The 20,028-nt window shown below is 37.8% G+C and overlaps 1 protein-coding gene and 1 non-coding gene across 5 annotated transcripts in view; both read right to left on the minus strand.

Moving 5' to 3' along the window:
• RIF1 (replication timing regulatory factor 1) overlaps positions 1-154 on the minus strand; it is a 64,411-nt gene extending 64,257 nt beyond the window's left edge. For all 4 annotated transcript variants that reach the window (XM_029934596.1, XM_029934597.1, XM_029934595.1 and 1 more), the window contains exon 1: positions 16-154. The gene's annotated coding sequence lies outside the window, so the exon portion shown is untranslated. The remainder of the gene's footprint in view (positions 1-15) is intronic.
• A 12,995-nt stretch (positions 155-13,149) lies between these two features.
• Positions 13,150-13,256, minus strand: LOC115288773. Its single transcript, XR_003907177.1, has one exon. It is a non-coding gene; the product is annotated as a U6 spliceosomal RNA (small nuclear RNA).
• Positions 13,257-20,028: the final 6,772 nt, after the last annotated feature.

Genomic DNA, 20,028 nt, shown 5'->3' on the forward strand with positions numbered 1-20,028 from the left:
AGCCCAGATATTTACCCCGCGTTGGAAGATCAGGTCTGCTACCTCTCCGCCGCTGCCCCGCTGCACCCCGACGCAGCCAGAACCGGACTTTCCCGGCTGGGACTGTTTACTCTCGCGTGCGGCCCGCTCCCTCCTAGGCCAAGATGGCGGCGGAGGCGGGCCCAGGAGCGCGCGGGAGCAGGGCAGGCCTGGCGGGAGAGCGTCGAGCCAATCCAACAGGTAGCGGCGCGCCTAAATCATCGATCGCCTCCCGGCCCTGTTGGCTGCTTCGCCTTTCCCTTCAGGGCATCTTGCAGGTGGGGGTGTTTGGGCCTAAATTTAACCCGCGAGGCACTTGAAATTAAAAATGTGAGTGAATCGCCGAGTTCACCAGACTAAATTTAGTGGGCCTTCAGACTCTTCAAACTCAGTCCCTGTGCTTCTTGAAATACTAGCAACAAATCATTTAGTGAGAGGAGATGACCATATTATAATGTTTAAGACTAGAAGCTGCATCTAGATATTGTAGCTTCAAACCCTAGCTCTGTGTATCGTTAGCAAATTAAGCGACCTTGCCTCGCCTCAATTTCCTTCTCCGGAAAATAGCGATGATACTAGTAACTACTCGAGGTGAACGTGAAGTGATAAAAGGTAGGAGAAGCCTAGGGTTTTCAAATTTTAAGTATACATAACAATGGCCTGGGGTTATTCTTGATTAAAGTGCAGATTTCTGGGCCCCGCCCTTAAGACCTTGTGATTCAGTAAATTTAGGTAGCTCCTGAAAATCTGCATTCCTTTATTTAGGCCCCAGGTGTTGAAGGGTGGGGAGGTTGGCCGGGACTTTACACTCGGAGAAAGGACTGGAAACCCTTCAAGAACAATTAATAGGCTGCTCCCCTTCTCATAGGCCTCTGAGCACTGTTGACATCACGCAGCATCCTATTAACTTCAAGCCAGCCATCTAAGGCCCAGCAGCAAGTGGTTCATTCATTTAGCCTTACAGGTTTCAGAACCCCTACCCCCCAAGCCTCCACTTAACACTGAGCACAGCTATCAGCTCCAGAGGTCAGGACTGCCTTTTGCCCTTCTCTGCTCCTAGCCAAGTGTCTGCCAAACTAAGCACTCACTACAGAACATGTTTCTTAAGCAAAAAAAAAAAAAAAAAAAAAAAAAAAAAAAAAAAAAAAAAAAAAAAAAAAAAAAAAAAAAAAAAAAGAAGAAGAAGAATTAGAAAAAGAAGACAAAAAGGAAGGAGGTATACAGATCTTATGAGCCAAACTACAGAAATTGAGGACTTAAAAATCGTGAAGACTTGTGTCTGGATGAAATGCAGAGACACTGTAGAAGATATGGTAGAGAAATGTTTTCAGTGCAGCCTGCTAATGAGTTCTATAAACTTCAGAGGGAAATTTGCTCCTCATTTTCTGGGCTTTGGCAAGACAACATGGATATTGAAGAAAATAAAGGGGTTATTAGACAAGAAATGAAATATATGCATAGGTTCACATCATTAAGATTTCAGAATAATAGAGATGTGTTGGAAAGTGAAAGAGGATCTTGAAATCAATTTTTAATGGCGGCTTTGAGATGAGATTAGTGAAAAGAACATTGAGTTTGCCTTAAGACAAGTACCTCTGCCCAATCCTTCTATGCCTTCTTCTGTTTTATTCTTCACTACCTGATACAGTATCATAAGTGTATTTTTTATTGTCTATCTCTCCCCATGAGTATGTAAATTCCTCGAGTATAGGGACCACAAAGAAGAGGTTGGGGGTGGTCATGTTGCTTGTATCTCTTTCAAATGCATAGTCCTTTGATCTTCCTAAAATGTTTGGTAGCATTCTAACATCTTCGCTGCCCTTGACCAAAATCCTTCATTGATTCCCATCAATCATAGGATAAATTTCAGGGGCACCTGGGTGGCTCATTCAGTTAAGTATCTGACTTTAGCTCAGGTCATGATCTCAGTTTGTAAGTTTGAGTCCGTAGTTGGTCTCTGTGCTGACAGCTCAGAGCCTGGAGCTGGCTTCAGATTTTGTGTCTTCCCTCTCTGCCCCTCCCTTGCTCTTGCGTGCACACCCTCTCCCTCTCCCTCCCTCTCTCTCTCTCTCTTAAAAATAAATAAACATTAAAAGTTTTTTTTAAACAATAGGATGAATTTCAGAACTTTCAAAACATGTAGACCTATGATGATTGGGCTACTGCTAACACTTCATCTCCAGCCTTACCTCCACTTCAGCCAAGTTCGAAACAGTCTGCAGGGTCTCTGTTCTGTCTTTGAAGATCTGTGTTGTTCCTTGTGTTTAGAACCTTAATTCCCCTTTTCAAGTCTGAGAAATAATGGTATATTAAAATAACAACTTTTTATTAAATCCTTCTCTTATCTACTCTTCCCCCAAGGAAAAGTAAATGCTTGCACCTCCATGCCCACACAGCTCTTTGTTTGGAGACTTGTTAAGATAAGTATCTTGGTAACTTATTATTGTTTAGTTATACATGTCTACCTTCTATGTCTGCAGTGACAGAGTTGAGGGTTAGCCTGAGGACAATTTGGTCTAGCCTAATCTCAATCAGTGCCCCTCCCTCTTTTTTGGTATTTTCTCAGAGGCCAGCTAAAGTGCTAAGAGATTACAGTCATTAAGGCAAATCTCCTTCCCCACCCATACCCCTCTCCACACCCTTCCAACTGAGATTACTATTCCCAAGCTTCTCTTTTATAGAAATTCTGAAACTACCACCATGGATCTTCTCTTGCTAGTACGTGGCACCCAATAAGTACATTTTGAATTAATTTTTTATGTGCTAATTCATCCATCTTTTCATCTAATCAGTCAACTAATATACAATTCTATCTTCTTTGCCTATTCAAATCCTGCATCTCTTCTCCTCAGAAGATCATGAAAAACCTGGTACTTTGCACCTTGCACAATCCAGTATTGCTTCTGACTTCACAATTTCTGTCTTTAACCACACCATTAAGCAGCAGATATCAACCTTATAATCTCAGTGACTCCTTTATCCTACTTGCTCCCGGTAGTCCTCATGATTTTTTCTATCTACTAATTGTTAGACCTGTTCCCCTAATATCTACCTAGAGTCTCAATTCATGGTCTTAACATAATCATTTCAAGATTATAGCATGCTTTTTAACTGTTTTTTATTGAATGCTAGGTGTTACATGTACAGTATTTCCTTTATTCTTCACAGTGGTTTTAAGTCAAAGTACTTTGCCTGTATTTACAAATAAGAAATGTGACGCTTACAGAGTAAAATAGAGAACTTTAGTGTAGTAGTGTAGTCGTAGTAACTCTAGAGCTAACCTATTTAAGTTACATTCATTCACCAACATTTGATGAGATCTTCCCTGCATAAACCACTGTGGTGGTATGGTTTTCATAGTAGATTTATTCTTGAACATGGTAAGAATTCAAAGTAAAGAGTCCTATGGATGCTCACTATTTACAGGACCCCTACAGTAATTCATTTAGTAAAGTATCCAACTGTAATCCAAATTACTAGGGTTAATGCAATGGGCCAGCTTTGGAACCAAATAGATGAAGATTCAAATATTGACACTGCCACTGTGTAACGTGGTCTAGCCTAATCTCAATCAGCACTTAACTTCACCATGTCTTCAACAAAATGAGAAGAAAAATACCAACATCAAAGTTCAGCAAATGGTAACTATTATTGCCCAGTTACCATACTAAATGTTAGCACATAGTGTTTAGTAAGTACTTATTACATGAATAAATTATATTCATTGATATTTTTGCAAATATTTTTTCTGAAATGTATTAATTAGTCTAATTTTCATCATCTAAAAATTGTGGACTTGAGGCACCTGGATGGTTCCATCAGTTGAGTATCCAACTCTTGATTTAGGCTCAAGTCATGATTATGAGTTCAAGCCACACATTGGGCTCTGTGCTGACAACGTGGAGCCTACTTGGGATTCTCTCTTTCTCTCTCTCTGCCACTTCCCTGCTTGTGCTCTCTCTTTCAAAATAAATGAAATAAATAAACTTAAAAAAATAAATACAAATAAAAATTGTGGAATATAAGGGTTCTGGGAGACATTTGAAATGTTACCCAACATGGTAACTATTTTATAGGATTTATTTAAAGAAAGCTCCACTTTGAGGTTTTTATAAGTTCCATGTTGTTAAACAGTCTCCTGATGGACTTTGCAACATGTAATGCATGAAAACAAAAGCTTTTTAAAGATTATTTTATCTCATATACTAGTTCATACATATCTAATAATGCCCAGTGACCAGTGGCTAGCATGAATCTATTCCCCTTACATTCCAACCTATCCCACAATGTTATCAAATCGTAATAACCAAAAGATACTTAGTGGTAATCTTTCCACTGAACTGGGCAAAGACTTTCTACCATTTGTGACCAAACCAAGTATATTTAAAAATTTTTTTTGTTTTTTATTTATTTTTGATGGACAGAGAGAGACAGTGCAAACAGGGGAGGGTCAGAGAGAGAGGGAGACACAGAATACAAAGCAGGCTCCAGGCTCTGAGCTGTCAGCACAGAGCCCAACGTGGGGCTTGAACCCACAAACTGTGAGATCATGACCTGAGCCAAAGCTGGACACTTAACTGACTGAGCCACCCAGGTGCCCTCCAACTATTTTTTTAGCTGGAAAAATGGACCCCCTTTGAGTTCCAATGAAGGGAGGCAACATGGTATAAGGGCTAAACCTGGAGTCCTATTGTTAAGGTTTGAATCTTTCTTAGCTATGTGGCATTGGCAAGTTACTCAACCTCTTGTGCCTCAAGTTCATTATCTGTAAAATGGGACTGATTGCACTTAACCTTATAGGTTTCTGAGTTCATAGACGGAAATTGCCTAAACAATGACTGTGTACATGTTATAAGTATTCAGAAAATGTTAGCCAGAAAGTCATTAGTTTCTCAGGTTCAAGTAAGACAACATTTATAACACCACAAATGCTTCCAAAAAGAAAACCCCAAAACCCAAACACTATTTTCATTTAAATTGGTTTCCTAGTCCACATTAAAATATGAGACTACAGTATCAGCAATAGCTTAATGTTGTATATCTTAAAGTGTGATTCCAAAGTCAGTGCATCAGAATCCCCTGGGAAGCTTCTTTAAATGCAAATAAGCTGGACCATCCCTCTGAGACCTACTGAGCCAGAAGTTCCAGGAGAAGCCCTATAATCTGCATTTTTAATATGTACCCCAAATGATTCTTTTTCGCACCAAATCTGAGATTCATACTGGGTAAAAGGCACAAATTCTCTTTAACTTTTATAGCAGAAATCCTTTGCCTATACCTGAAAACATTCATGGAGAAAAAACAAAAGTCTTTTATAAGCTCAAGAACTATAAAAATAATTGAAACTGATGGCTTTGAGGAGCCAAAAGGGAAAATGACTCATTGTTATGCTTCAGGCCTTTCTGGACAAAGAACATAATCACAAATTTAGAAAATTAATCCATTTTCAATTCATCACTAGAAACACTCAATGCAGGATTAAAGGATCTATATTTCTTGATCACTGGGTTAAGGAAGTTTTTCTTAAACTGTCTAGTCTATTAAACTAATATAATTGACAATTTAAAATTCCCTAAGTATAGTATGGATAAAACAGAATTTTGACCTAAATTTGTAAGCTTGGCTATCTGCTCTTATATGACACTAGTGGAAATACAAATTGGATACAACCTCTAGAAAGGACAATTTGTGGTATTAATCAAAAATTTAAGTTCTCAAAGTTTTGATGCAGAAATTCCACTTCTAAATGATTATCCTACAAGTGTACTCACTCATGTGTAAAATAAACTCTGGAGGCTTTTGTTCATTGCAGAATTGTTTTTAAAAAAAAATTAGAAACTACCAATGAGGGCATGCTAAATATATGATACATCTATACTGTAAAATACTATGCAACTCTCTATGTACTAATATATAGTGCTTTCCAAAATATATTTAATGGAAAAAAAGTTTCACTAAAAGGAACCAGACCTTCATAGATAAATGGCTAATTCTAGGTCTGGGGCTGAAAAATGTATCAGAGCCTGGAACATCTTTCTGTGTCAGAAGTAAACAAATGCTTAAAAAACATGTTAAAAGACTCCAGAGACAACTTGAAGGGCTTCCCATGACTGAATCTGGAACAATAGGTTGTAAACCATTAGATAAAAAAGGATCTATGAGCCCCTAGTGATGCTAAAATAGATAAAGAAATAAAGGCATAAATAAATAAATAAATAAATAAATATATTAGAGAAGGAATAAATAATAAATAGTAATAAATAATAGAGAAGGCATAAATAATAAAAATATATTTAATAACAAATACATATATGTATATACACATGCACACATATGTATACATGCAATGGTGAATCATTGTATGTTAACATAAACATATATAATGATAAATAATATTTTATGGAAAAAATAGAAATGGCATGTTTTACTTTTTTGTAGGACTAAATAGAAGACAGCTGAGTTCTCATAAAGGTTTCTGCCTTTAATTTATTGTGCTATGTTGCTTTTTTGAAGAATAAGAAGAAATCTCATCTTGTCACTAGTTTGCAGTTAGAAGAGGGAGCAGGATTTTAATATCTTTCACAGACAATTGTGGATATTCTTTGATGTAACACTGGAACTTGACAAGCGATAGTTTCTTTTTTCTTTTTCTTTCTTTCTTTTTTTTTTTTTTTTTTTACTATTTTTATTTATTTTAGAGAGAGAGAGAGACAGCATGAACAAGGGAGGATCAGAGAGAGAGGGAGACACAGAATCTGAAGACAGGCTCCAGGCTCTGAGCTAGCTGTCAGCACAGAGCCTAACATGGGGCTCAAACCCATGAACCGTGAGATCATGACCTGAGCCGAAGTTGGACGCTTAACTGACTGAGCCACCCAGGCACCCCCACAAGCTATAGGTTCTTAAAGATTAATTGCATTAGGGCTTCTGGGTGGCTCAATCAGTTAAGTATCTGACTCCAGATCTTAATTCAGGTTGTGAGTTCAGGCTCCATGTTGGGCCCCACATTGGACCCTGCATTGGGTACCACATTGGGTGTGAAACCTAAATTTTAAAAAAGATTAATTGCGATATGGAATCTGAAATCATATCAATGAACTGTGTATATGCTATTACATTAAAATACATTGGTCTCTCTTGAGTTTTGAACCAGCCTGTTGCTCATGCATGACTTTGTATCAAGTATGCATTGGTCATTTGAAAAGTATTAAGTCATTGAGTTCTATGGCTCTTCCAAATCTTGATCAATTTCATTATATATTACCAAATATCACATTTGTTAATACCACTTCCAGTATCATCAGAAAGGTCTTTGTATTAGTACATATTTAGTAGTCGAATTTCTGTATATGAGAACATTTAACTTTATAAGGCTATGGCAACTTGTTTTCTAAAGTGGTGTTCTCAATTTATAATCCCACAAAGCAATTTTATAAAAGATTTCATTGATCCACATTTTTTCTAATACTAATATCTCACTGTGGCCTTGATCTATACTTTTCTGATAATGAATTTGAGCAACCCTTTATATTTAGTCTCTTATGTGAAGTAGATGGTATGCATTTTCTTTTTTCTTTTTTCTAACAGTTCTATTGAGGTAATTCACATTCTATACAATTTACCCATTTGAAGTGTACATTTAAGTGGTTTTCAGTATATTCACATGAGTTGTACAACCATCACTAAAATACATTTTAGATCATTTTCATCACTTCAAAAAAAAATCTTTTTACTTTGTAACTGTCACCTCCTTCTCTACCTAGTACTACCCCATCCCATCCCCAAGTAACCACTAATCTACTTTCTGTCTCTATAGATTTGCCTGTTCTGGACATTTTATATAAATGGAATCATCATGTGTGACCTCTTGTGACTGGCTTCCGGTACTTAGCAATTTGTTTTCTAAGTTTACCCATGTTAGAGTATGTATCAGTACTTCATTCCTTCTCATTGCTAAATAATATTCCATTGAATGGATATACCACTTTTTGTTTATCTATTTATAAGTTGGTGGATATTTGAAATTAAATTAAAATCCTGGTCCAAAGCCAAATTAAAAGTTATAATTAAAGAACTCCCTATTCTTCAGAGATATACAAAAGTGTCCTAGAATCTAGGACACTTTATAGATACTTATTATTTGGGAATATAGGTCTGTCCCAACTAATTTAAAGGGGAAAATGTCTAACATCAGCAAGGCATGAAAGAGTTGATTTTAAAAATGTAGCTGTGAAAAACTTTCAAATATAACAAAAAAAAAATACACTACATGCACATGTACACTTTCTCTCAAAAAAATTAAAAATAAAATAAAATAAAAATAATACCAAAAAATATGAAGTGTCTGGGTGGCTAAATTGGTTGAGCACCCAACTCTTGATTTTGGCTCAGGATGTGGTCTCCAGGTTCATGGGTTCAAGCCTCATGTCAGGCTTTGCACTGACAGCATGTGGAGCCTGCTTGGAATTCTCTTTCTCCTCTCTCTCTGCCCTTCCCCAACTTATGCTCATGTATACACTTTCTCTTTTTCTCTTTCAAAATAAATAAACTTTAAAAAATACACTACATAAAGCAATTATAGAAGCCTTTCTTGTAAGGGTAGACTAGACAAAGATTCAAAATTGTAAGTTAAGTAAAAATACAAAATAGACTTCAAGAAACCTTCAAACAGTACTCTGGATTAGATTCAGTATCTGAAGTGAAAGGAGGCTTGTCTTCTATTTTTATAAACAGGCTCACACCTAATTTAGAGGACTTAATAAAAAATAAGTTATTTTGAATGTATGAGATTGCCAGGTTAGAAAATAATCTGTGGCTCAATATTTTGAGATAGCTTTAAAAACAAGCTGGAGGGACCTGGGTGGCTCAGTCGGTTGAGCGTCCCAACTTTTGATTTCAGTTCAGGTCATGATCTCATAGTTCCTGGGATCAAGCCCTGGGTCACTTTAGTTCTCTCTTTCTCTCAAAAACAAATAAATAAACATAAAAAAAGGGGTGCCTGGGTGGCTCAGTCAGTTAAGCATCCGACTTCAACTCAGGTCATGATGATCTCAGTTTGTTGGTTCGAGCCCCGCGTCAGGCTCTGTGCTGACAGCTAGCTCAGAGCCCGGAGCCTGCTTCCGGTTCTGTGTCTCCTTCTCTCTCTGCCCCTCCCCCTCTCTCTGTATCAAAAATAAATAAGACATTAAAAAAAAAAGATTCATAAGGACAAAATTGGGCAAATTCAGAATGGCCACCAGGTAGCACTCTGTAAAACCCTAAATGAATACTTGTGAAAATCTTTAATGAAACAGTCCATCCACAATAGTGATAAACTGGAACCAAAATCAAACTCTTCTAGGAAAGCTTCTAGGAATAGAGGACTTGACCAGTCTGCGCCCCACTTGGAACAAAATTAACCTGGAAAAATTGTAAAGGAAGGGTATAGACTAGGATCATGCCCAAAAAGATGCTTTGAGCATCCCCAAGTAAATGTTTTTAACTGCTTCCCTCTATGGTTTATGAATAAATACTAGTAACAGTACCTTCATTTTCTGGATAGGCTAAAACATTTTCCTGTTGAAAACCATGACACTCACAGAGTAGAAGACTATTAGATATTGAGTTTCCTATGTAGAATATTTTGTCTTCTTTCTCCAATAACGTAGGGACACATCTAACTGGAAGTTTTTTTGTGAATTTTAGTTACACATTGTTTTTGCTCTTCACTCTAAAACCTTATTGTCTATGACACTGCCAATCATCTAGAAAAATATAAAGGACCTCAATATAACCAAAAAGTTATATCTATTAGAGATCCTAAGCTGAGATACTCTAAGAACCTCCAGAAATTGATAGTTCCTGAACGTGAACTGCTGATTCAAGATCTTTAGAACAAGCTGATAACTACACACTGTAGAACATGTCTGTCCAAGACCACTGGAACAATGTTCTTCTATATATCACACTATTTTTTTTTAATGTTTATTTTTGAGAGAGAGAGAGAGAGACAGAGTCAGAGACAGAGACAGAGACAGACAATGAACAGGGAAGAGGCAGACAGAGAGGGAGACACAGAATCAGAAGCAGACTCTATGCTCTGAGTCTGAGCACATAATCAGATGCAGGGCTTGAACACGTGAACCATGAGACCATGACCTGGGCCAAAGTCGGACACTTAATCAACTGAGCCACCCAGATGCCCCTATATCACGCTGTTTCTTAAGTACTTTTATCTTAAATACTTTTTTAAGAGGTTGCAGCAGGTCAGATGAGTGTAAAGCCAAAAAGAAACACATAGAAGCAAGTAGAAAAGTTCTTCCCTTGTGCCTGTCCTATTACCATTTCCCCCCCAGCATGCTATCACTGTTGGAAGACAACTCCTTGGGAGGAAAAGAGAAGAATGTGCATCCAGCGTTCTGGCTTTTCAGAACGAGGGGTTCAGTTTCATCTTGCCTGACTCAGATGATGATGGGAAAGAAACAGAGGTACACTTTGGATGGCGGGTTGGGGAAAGGCAGAGAACAATGGTCAGCACCACAGCTTTTATAGCACCAAAGAGACTGTAGTACTGCAGACAGACACTAGGGGGAGAAGGAGATTGTGGGTTACTGAGAAGAAATAGGGGCAAACTTCTTTAATTGAGAAATATTACATGCACCAGCCCAGAGAACACACATCCCCCCAAAAAGGTTTAAGTACTCCCTAGGATCTCTAGCCAAGTAATTGGTTTCTCAAATGCCCAAATCTCAACAAATGAGAACAAGGCATACAAAGAAATAGAGAAACATGGCCAAATCAAAGGAACAACAGTAAAAACCAGAGAATAGACAAAACAATCTTTTCAAAACAAAATTTTAAGTTTATTTTTATTATTCATCTTGAGAGAGAGAGAGAGAGAGAGCGAGAGAGCGAGAGAGCATGCACAAGTGGGGGAGGGACAGAGAGAAGGAGAAACAGAATCCCAAGCAGACTCTGTGCCATCATTGCAGAGCCTGTTGTGGGGCTTAAACTTACAAACTGTGAGATCATGACCTGAGCCTAGATCAAGAGTTGAATGATTAACCGACTGCACCACTCAGGTGCCCCAAAGATACTGGAAATCAATCTTGCAAGACTGTCTGATTTTACTTTTTAAGATTTTTATTTTTAAATAAAGTTTATTAATTTTGAGAGTGTGCTTGTGAGAGACCAGGGGAGGGTCAGAGAGAGAGAGAGAGGGAAAGAGAGAGAATCCCAAGCAGGCTCCATGCTGTCAGTTCAGGGCTAGATCTCACAAATCGTGAGATCATGACCTGAGCCAAAATCAAGAGGTGGACACTTCACCAACTAAACCACCCCAGGCACCCCCAGATATTTTTAATTTTATTTTTAAGTAATATCTATGCCAACCGTAGGACTTGAATTTGCAACCCGAGATCAAGAATCACATGCTACAATGACTAAGCCAGCCAGGTGCCCCACAACTTTCTGATTTCAAAACTTATAATAAAGCTCCAGGAATTAAGAGAAATGTGTTATTGGTATAATGAGAGATCTGTAGATCAACGGGGCAAAATACAGTCCAGAAATAGACTCACATACGTGCGGTCAACTGAATCTCCACAAAGATACCTAATTCAGTGGGGGAAAGGATACTTTTTTCTTTTTCTTTTGTTTTATTTATTTATTTATGTATTTATTTAAATATAGTTGACACACAATGTTACATCTGTTTCAGCTGTACAACACAGTGATTCCATAAGTCTATACATTATACTATGCTCACCATAAGTGTAGCTGTCATCTGTCACCCTACAACTCTACAATAATACCATTCACTATATTCCTTATGCTGTACCTTTTATCCCATGACTTATTCATTCCATAACTGACAGCCTGTATCTCCCACTTCCCTTTCCCCATTTTGTCCATCCCCCACCCCTTCCCTCTGGCAGCCATCAGTTCTTTGCATTCATGGGTCTGTTTATTCTTTTTGTTTGTTTTTTGCTTGGTGTTTTAGATTCCAGTCTAAACTGGGAAAAGAATACTTTTTTAAAAAAGTGGTGCTAGAAGAGTTAGATTCCTATATGGAAAAAAAAAGAAAAAGAAAAGAAGGAACAAAGAAAGAGAGAAACTTGCCTGTTACCTAACACCATATAGAATATTAATTCACATTAACAGGCCTAAAAGTCAAAATAAAACCTCTGAAATGGCTGGAGGAAAACATCGAAGAAAATCTTAGTAACTTTGGTAAATATTTCTTAAATAGGACTTTATAAAACTTTAAAACAAAATGATACTTGGACTTTAAAACAAAAATGATAAATTATCCTTCACCAAAATTTAAAGATTCTGCTCTTCAAAAAACTGTTAAATTAATGAATGAATACAGGCCCCTGGCTGGCTCAATAAGAATATATGACTCTTGATCTCAGGGTTGTAAGTTCGAGTCCCATGTTGAAAGTAGAGATTGAATAAATAAAAACTTAAAAAAAAAAAGAACAAAAAACAGACTGGTGGAAATATTTGCAAAACATAGGTCCACCAAATAATTGTATCCATAATAAAAAACTCTTACAATTCAATAATAAATAGACAAATAATAATTTTTTCTTTTGAGAGAAACAGAGAGCAAGCAGGGGAGAGGGGCAGAGGGAGTGAAAGAATCTTAAGCAGGCTCCACACTCTGCACTAAACTGAGTATAGGTCTCAATTCCACAATCCTTGAATCATGATGTGAGCTGAAATCAAGAATTGGATGCTCAACAGCCTGAGCCACCCAGATGCCCCAACAATAACATTTTAATGAGCAAAAAGATATATAGATGGCAAATAAGCATATGAAAAGATGTTCAACATCATTAGCCATTAGGGAAATACAAATTAATACCACTAGATATTATCTAGAATGGTTAAAATTAAAAAACAACCTACCACACCAAGTTTTTTTCCCTAAAGTTTGTTTATTTATTTATTTTGAGGAAGACAGAGACAGTGAGAGCAAGGGAGAGGCAGAGAGATAGGGAGAGAGAATCTTAAGCAGGCTCCTCACCATCAGTGCAGAGTCCAGGGTGGGGCTCAAACTCATGCAACTGTGAGATCATGACCTAAGCCAAACCTGAGAGTCAGATGCTTAACCAACTGAAGCACTCTGGTGCCCCTGTTCTTTTTTTTAATATGGAATACATCACAAACTTATGTATCATCCTCACATAGAAGCCATGCTAATCTTCCCTGTATTGTTCCAATTTTAGTATATGTGCTGCCAAAGTGAGCATTACCACACCAAGTTTTGATGAGGATGTGACCAGTTAGATTTTTATTCATTACTGGTTGGAACGCAGAATAGTAAACATTTTAGAAAACAGTAGGCAGGTTAGATTCTCAAAAAGTTAAATATAAATTTGCCATAAAATCTTGTCATTTCAGTATTATTTACTTAAGAGAAATGAAAATGTCCACACAAAGACTTGTACATGAGTGCTCATAACAGGTTTATCCATAATAGTAAAAAACTGGAAAAAAGCACATATCCAATAACCAAAGAATACTAACAAATTGTGGTATGCAATGGATTACTACTCACTGATAAAAAGGAATGATACAAATAACAAATTTCCAAAGAATTGTGTTAAATGAAAAAAACAGATACAAAAGACTGCATAGTCTACTTATGAAATTCTAGAAAAGAACAAACTATAGTGATAAAAAGAAAAAGCTCAGTTATTGTCAGTGGCCAAGGGATAGTTGGAGAAAATTGACTGCAGAGAGGTACAATGTCACAATGGGAGGAGATGTAAGTATTTTTTTCCACGTTTATTCATTTTTTGAGAGAGAGTGAGAGAGAGAGAGAAAGAGAGAGAGAGGGAGAGAGAGAGAAGTGTGAGCAGTAGAGGGTCAGAGGGAGAGGGAGATACAGAATCTGAAGCAGGCTCCAGGCTCTGTGCACACAGAGCCTGATGTGGGACTTGAGCCCATGAACCATGAGATCATGACCTGAGCTGAAGACAGATGTTTAACCAACTGAGCCACCCAGGTACCCCAGGAGATACAAATATCTTATAATCATGTTTATGTTGGTGGTTATATGAATATATACACTTATCAAAGCTTGTTGAATTATACACATAAACTTGATGACTTGTATTTGATGTACAATAGGTCATAATACAGCTAATAAGCATAAATAACATTAATTAATATAGAGAGAAGTGTGTATAGTCTGCTACAAAAGAAGTGGATTGGGGAAAAGAGAAACAGAATACATGTATATGCATTTATGTAGACTGTTGTTAGAAGGATGTATAAGACATTTGAAATAATAGCTCCTGAGTAGTAGAAATGGATAGATGGACAATTGGGATAAGAGGAAGAATATTCATAATATATCATCTGTACATTCTAAGTTTTATAAAGATAAGCAAATAAACTAGCCAACAATTAATTAAATTGAAAGCGAAAAAATAAAAAGCAAAATCTTAGTTGATTAGATGAAGGGCTATATAGGTAGATGCTCAGCTATGCTAAAAGATGCTGCTATACATGTAGTCTTTCCCCCATAGGATTAAAACTTGAGCTAGAGGAGCACCTGAGTGGCTCAGTTGGTTAAGCGTCTGGCTTCGGCTCAGGTCATGATCTCACGGTCCGTGGGTTTGAGCCCTGCGTTGGGCTCTGTGCTGACAGCTCAGAGCCTGGAGCCTGCTTCGGATTCTGTGTCTCCCTCTCTCTCTGACCCTCCCCTGCTCGAACTGCCTCTCTCTGTCTCTCAAAAATAAATAAAAAACATTAAAAAAATTAAAAACTTGAGCTGGAGTGCTGGTATTTGTCTAGCACTGCATTATTTTAATACAGCACTTTTACACTTGACCATCTATAACTTTGACATTAAAAAAAAACTTACCACAATGCTAATCAATTTTCCCTTCTAACCTTGTTCTTTCTGGTTTTGTAAGAAAGGATTCATGTACTGGAGCAACTTTCCCTACATATGCTTGCAACATGTGAATGAATTGCCCATGAGATATGCCTATCTAGTATATAAATACATTAGTAATGTGGAAAATGTTGACGTCAAATACAACCAACTCTATAAACCCAGCCTTCTAGGTTTTCTCAAGCACTCTTGCCTGTGCACCTAGCATCTGATTCTCTGTAACTTTTAAAATCCTTGCTCTGTCTCTGTTTACAGACTGACCTTGGGGCAGGACCTCTGTCTTATATATCTTGAATAAACTCTTATAAAGGCAAAACTGTGGGATTCTATTGGGAAATGTAAGTTAAGTATGCTTTGATTGCCAGTCCTTGAAAGAGAATGATTATCAGCTTTGTCCAAGAACATTCTTTTCACTTTGGATTAAAAAAAAACAAAGCAGGGGCGCCTGGGTGGCTCAGTCGATTAAGCCTCCGACTTCGGCTCAGGTCAGATCTCACATTTGTGGGTTAGAGCCCCGCATCAGGCTCTGTGCTGACAGCTAGCTCAGAGCCTGGAGCTTGCTTCTGGTTCTGTGTTTCCTTCTCTCTCTCTGCCCCTCTCCCTCTCATGCTCTGTCTCTCGTTGTATCAAAATAAATAAAACATTAAAAAAAAAGTTTAAAAAACAAAAAAAAACAAAGCAAACAAAAATTTAAGTTAGGAGAAGGCGTGGATTTTTTATGCTAACATTATTTTAATGGACCCAAGATTTCTTAGAATTGCCCCGTTTCCCCTTTCATGCTCGCTTTTTAAAAATAAAAAATAAATAAAAATAAAAACATAGTGTACCATTTAATATTTTAAACAAATCTATATTACTATAATTCAAATATAGATACTTCCCATTAAAATGACAACATAAGACATACTTAAAGTGTTTTTAAACATTTGTTTACTCTTGAGAGACAGAGCACAAACAGGGGAGAAGCAGAGAGAGGGAGACACAGAATCCAAAGCAGGCTCCAGACCTTCAGCTGTCAGCACAGAACCAGATGCAGTGCTTGAACTCACTGACCATGAGATCATGACCTGACCTGTAGTCAGATGCTTAACTGACTGAGCTACCCAGGCGCCCCAAGACATGCTTGGAATTACTGCAATTAACAGTAAATGTTTCTGGCTTTAAACAGTCTTCCTTTTATGCTTTTATTTTCTTTTACCCTTGACTTACCATTCCTAAACGGCTCATTAATTTATTAATGTAGCTACCACTTATAACATTGAATGAATTTGTCCAGTGGACTCTGAGCAAAAATAGCATTTTCATTTTAGGAAGTCCAATATGCTGCATGCCTACATGTTTCAGATCATACCCATATGGAATAAAGTATTGACATATGCCATAGAGTCCTCTAAGAATACAGGTGTAGATTAGGAATTATACATTTTTCCAAATATTCAAGGGCATATAACATAATGCAGTATTTATTGTGATTTTTTAAGTTCTCTTTACTGTAATGTTTATTTAGAAAAATTTTTGAGCATAGTTGACACACAATGTTACATTAGTTTCAAGTGTACAACATAGTGATTCGACATCTCTATGTTATGCTATGTCTATGACAAGTATAGCTACCTACCATCTGTCACCATACAATGCTATTATAATGTCCTTGACTGTAGTCCCCATGCTGTGCCTTTTATTCCCATGACTTATTCATCCATAACTGAAAGCCTGTATCTCCTACTCCCCTTCATGCATTTTGCCTATTTCCCAACCCCCCACTCTCTGGCAACCAACAGATTATTCTCTGAATTTATAGGTATGATATTATGATAACTTTTTAAAAAAATTAACTCTAGAATAGTTAATATACAGCGTTACATTAGTTTCAGATGTACAATATAGTGTTTCAATAATTCTGTACGTTACTCGGTGCCCTTCACCTATTTCACCCATTCCTGTCTCCCCATAATCAACAGTTTTTTCTCTATAGTTCAGAGTCTGTTATTTGGTTTCTCTCTCTCTCTCTTCTTTTTTTTTGCTTTGTTTTTAACTTTCACATATGAGCAAAATTACATGATGTTGGTCTTTCTCAGACTTAACTCATTTGGCATTACACTCTCCATCCATGTTGTAAATGGCAAGATTTCATTCTTTTATATGGCTGAGTAATATTCATATATATCTATACAGATATATACCACTTCTTTATCCATTCATCTATTGATGGATACTTGGATTGCTTCCATAATTTGATTATTATAAATAATGCTGCAATAAACATAGGTTTGCATATATCTTTTTGAATTAGTGTTTTTGTATTCTTTGGGTAAATACCCAGTAGTGGAATTACTGGATCCTATGGTAATTCTATTTTTAATTTTTTGCATCCCTTCCCTATGTTCATCTGTTTTGTATCTTAAAGTTCTCATATGAGTGAAGTCACATATTTGTCTTTCTCTGAGTGACTAATTTTTTGAGGAAGCTTCATAGAAGAGCACACAGGTGCATGTGGAGTTCATGGACTACACAAATCACTCCATCTTCTACAACTTGAAAGGCCCCAAGCATGAGGGCAACATGCTCACCCTTTTGGAGTCAAAGCAAGAAGCTCCCATGTTGTGCTAAACCTGTGGCTAGATCCTGGATGTCTGGGTTGACCACTTGGCTCACAGGGATGATCTACAATTGTTAATAAAGTGTTTATACTGTATGTAAAAAAAAAAAGCAAAGAAAAGGTCAACAAAACTGATAGAACTTTAGCCATGCTCATTAAAAAAAATAAAAAAGAGAGAGTGAGAGAGAGGACCCAAAAAAACAAAATCAGATATGAAGGAGGAGAAATAACAACTAATACTACATAAATACCAAGGGTTATAAGAGAATCTTATTAAAAGTTATATGCCACAAATTGGATAATCTAGAAGAAATGAATACATTCCTAGAAACATAATCTCCCAGAACTAAATCAGGAAGAAATAGAAAATTTGAACTGACCAACTACAAGTAATGAAATTCAATCAGTAATTTAAAAACTCCCAACAAACAAAATCTTCCAAATTCTTGTCTTGTTCCTGACATTAGGGGAAAAGCTCTCAGTTTTTCCCCATTGAGTATGATGTATGCTGTGGGTTTTTCAGATATGGCCTGAAAAACCATAAAACAAAACTTTGATGGTTTCCTGTCTCACATTCAGGTCCTTCAGCCATTTTGAGTTTATTTTTGTGTATGCTCTTTCATTTGGGACATAGTCCTCTGTCTCCTCATTTTATCTAATTCCATGAGTCTGTTTCTATGTGTTAGGAAACTCAGCTACATCTCCTGCTCTTGAAAGCACCGGACTTATGAAGAAGAGGTCCTGTAGTGGCTCTCTTTGCCTGTGTTTTTAGTGGGCCATTCTGGGGTCACCTTGGACTTAAGTTGAGTCAGACTAGGCATTTGCCATAGATATAGTAGCCCTGGACTACAGTTGAATATAAGCGCAGGGTGTGTGGTTTCAGCACCATAGGTTCCAGTGGGAGGGAACCTGCAGCTGCCAGGGATAGAGGTAGACCAGTTTGGAGGGTCCATAGTAAAATGCAGAGTGTAGGGCTCACTGTTAGCAAGTTTGGTAGGGAGTGCTGGAATCACACTGGTTCCTGCAGGTATCCATGTGTTTATGGGGTGGGGGGAGAGGCAGGGAGGTAGGGAGGGAAGGCAAATGGCACCTGCTGGCTCTTTTGTTTCTGGAGAAGTTTTCCAATGATTCCTGCCCATCCAGCACAGGTTCTAAGATTAGTAAATACATCTTCTTCCTGTATATCCAGGCAGTTTTTCAAAGTGCTGTTTCTATGCTGTGTCTCCATGGGCTGGTTGTTGTGCTCTCTCTTTAAGACAAAGACTCAGCTTCCTTTCATACTGCTGGCTCTCCCATGTGCCCAGTAATTAAAAAAAAATTTAATGTTTATTTATTTATTTGAGACAGCATGAATGGGGCAGGGGCAGAGAGAGAGGGAGAGAGAGGATCCTAAGCAAGCTCCATGTTGTCAGCGCTGAGCCTGATGCAGACTTGATCCACAACTGTGTGAGTGAGATCATAACTTGAGCCGGACACTTAACTGACTAAGCCATGCAGGTGCTCTCACGGTGATTTTTAAACTTCCAGCTTTTTAGCCCTCTAGACAGTAAGAACTTATGAAATTCAACCCCTCTGGTTTTCAAAGCCAAATGTTATGGGGATTCATAGCTCATATTATGGAGTTCTCTGTGTGGGGCCCCCAGTGTGAGAGTCTGTTTCCTTCCCTCTTTGCACCACTGCTCACTCTTCCCCAAAGACAGTCCCACAGGTCCATTTAGCTCCCCACCCCATCTTTGCCCTTCCTGCTCTCTTCAATGTGGCTTCTTCTCTATATTTAACTGTGAATTGTCTATTCTACTAGTCTTTGGGTTGTTTTCTAGGTTATTTTCACTAATGTGTTATCTAGTTGTATCCATAGCATGAATTGAGCTTAGGGTCCTGCTACTCCTCCATATTCCCAGAAGTCCCCATAATAACTTTTTTCTTTTTGAGAGAGAGAATTTTAAGCACCCTCCACACTCAGCACAGAGCCCAACACAGGGTTCTATTATCCCATGACCCTGGGATCATGACCTGAGCCAAAATCAAGAATTAGATGCTCAACCAACTGAGCCAGCCAGGCGAGTTCCCCATGATAACTCTTGAAGATAGAAAATGGGCCAGTGTTCTGTTTATTGCTTCTCAGCTCCAAATATTGCCTTATTTGTCTCTGAAAATTAGTTCTTTAAAATGTGTCCTTTATGCATAGTTACTGATTGTTAAGCTTTGTCAGCAGAGGGCACTGGAGAGATGGGAGGAAGGAGCTTTCCATTCTGGTTGCAGTGTGCGTGCTCAGCAGGTTCCTGCATTGCACAAGGCTTTGCAGCATCCAGCTTGTGCAATGGGTCAGCAGCTCCGGCTTTTCCTGACAACTACGGACGATTTTGCAATGGAGGGTCTTCCATGAGACACCGCTTTTTGAACAGGTTCCCTAAGCAGGGTGCTTTCTAGAAAATTCCACCAGCATTGCACCACAGTGACTTCTCTGACACCCAGCAACATAGGAATCTTTCTCTCCAGCAAGGTCTGGTTTCCGGGG

This window comes from Suricata suricatta, chromosome 3, assembly GCF_006229205.1.
Source record: "Suricata suricatta isolate VVHF042 chromosome 3, meerkat_22Aug2017_6uvM2_HiC, whole genome shotgun sequence".
Taxonomy (NCBI): Eukaryota; Metazoa; Chordata; class Mammalia; order Carnivora; family Herpestidae; genus Suricata; species Suricata suricatta.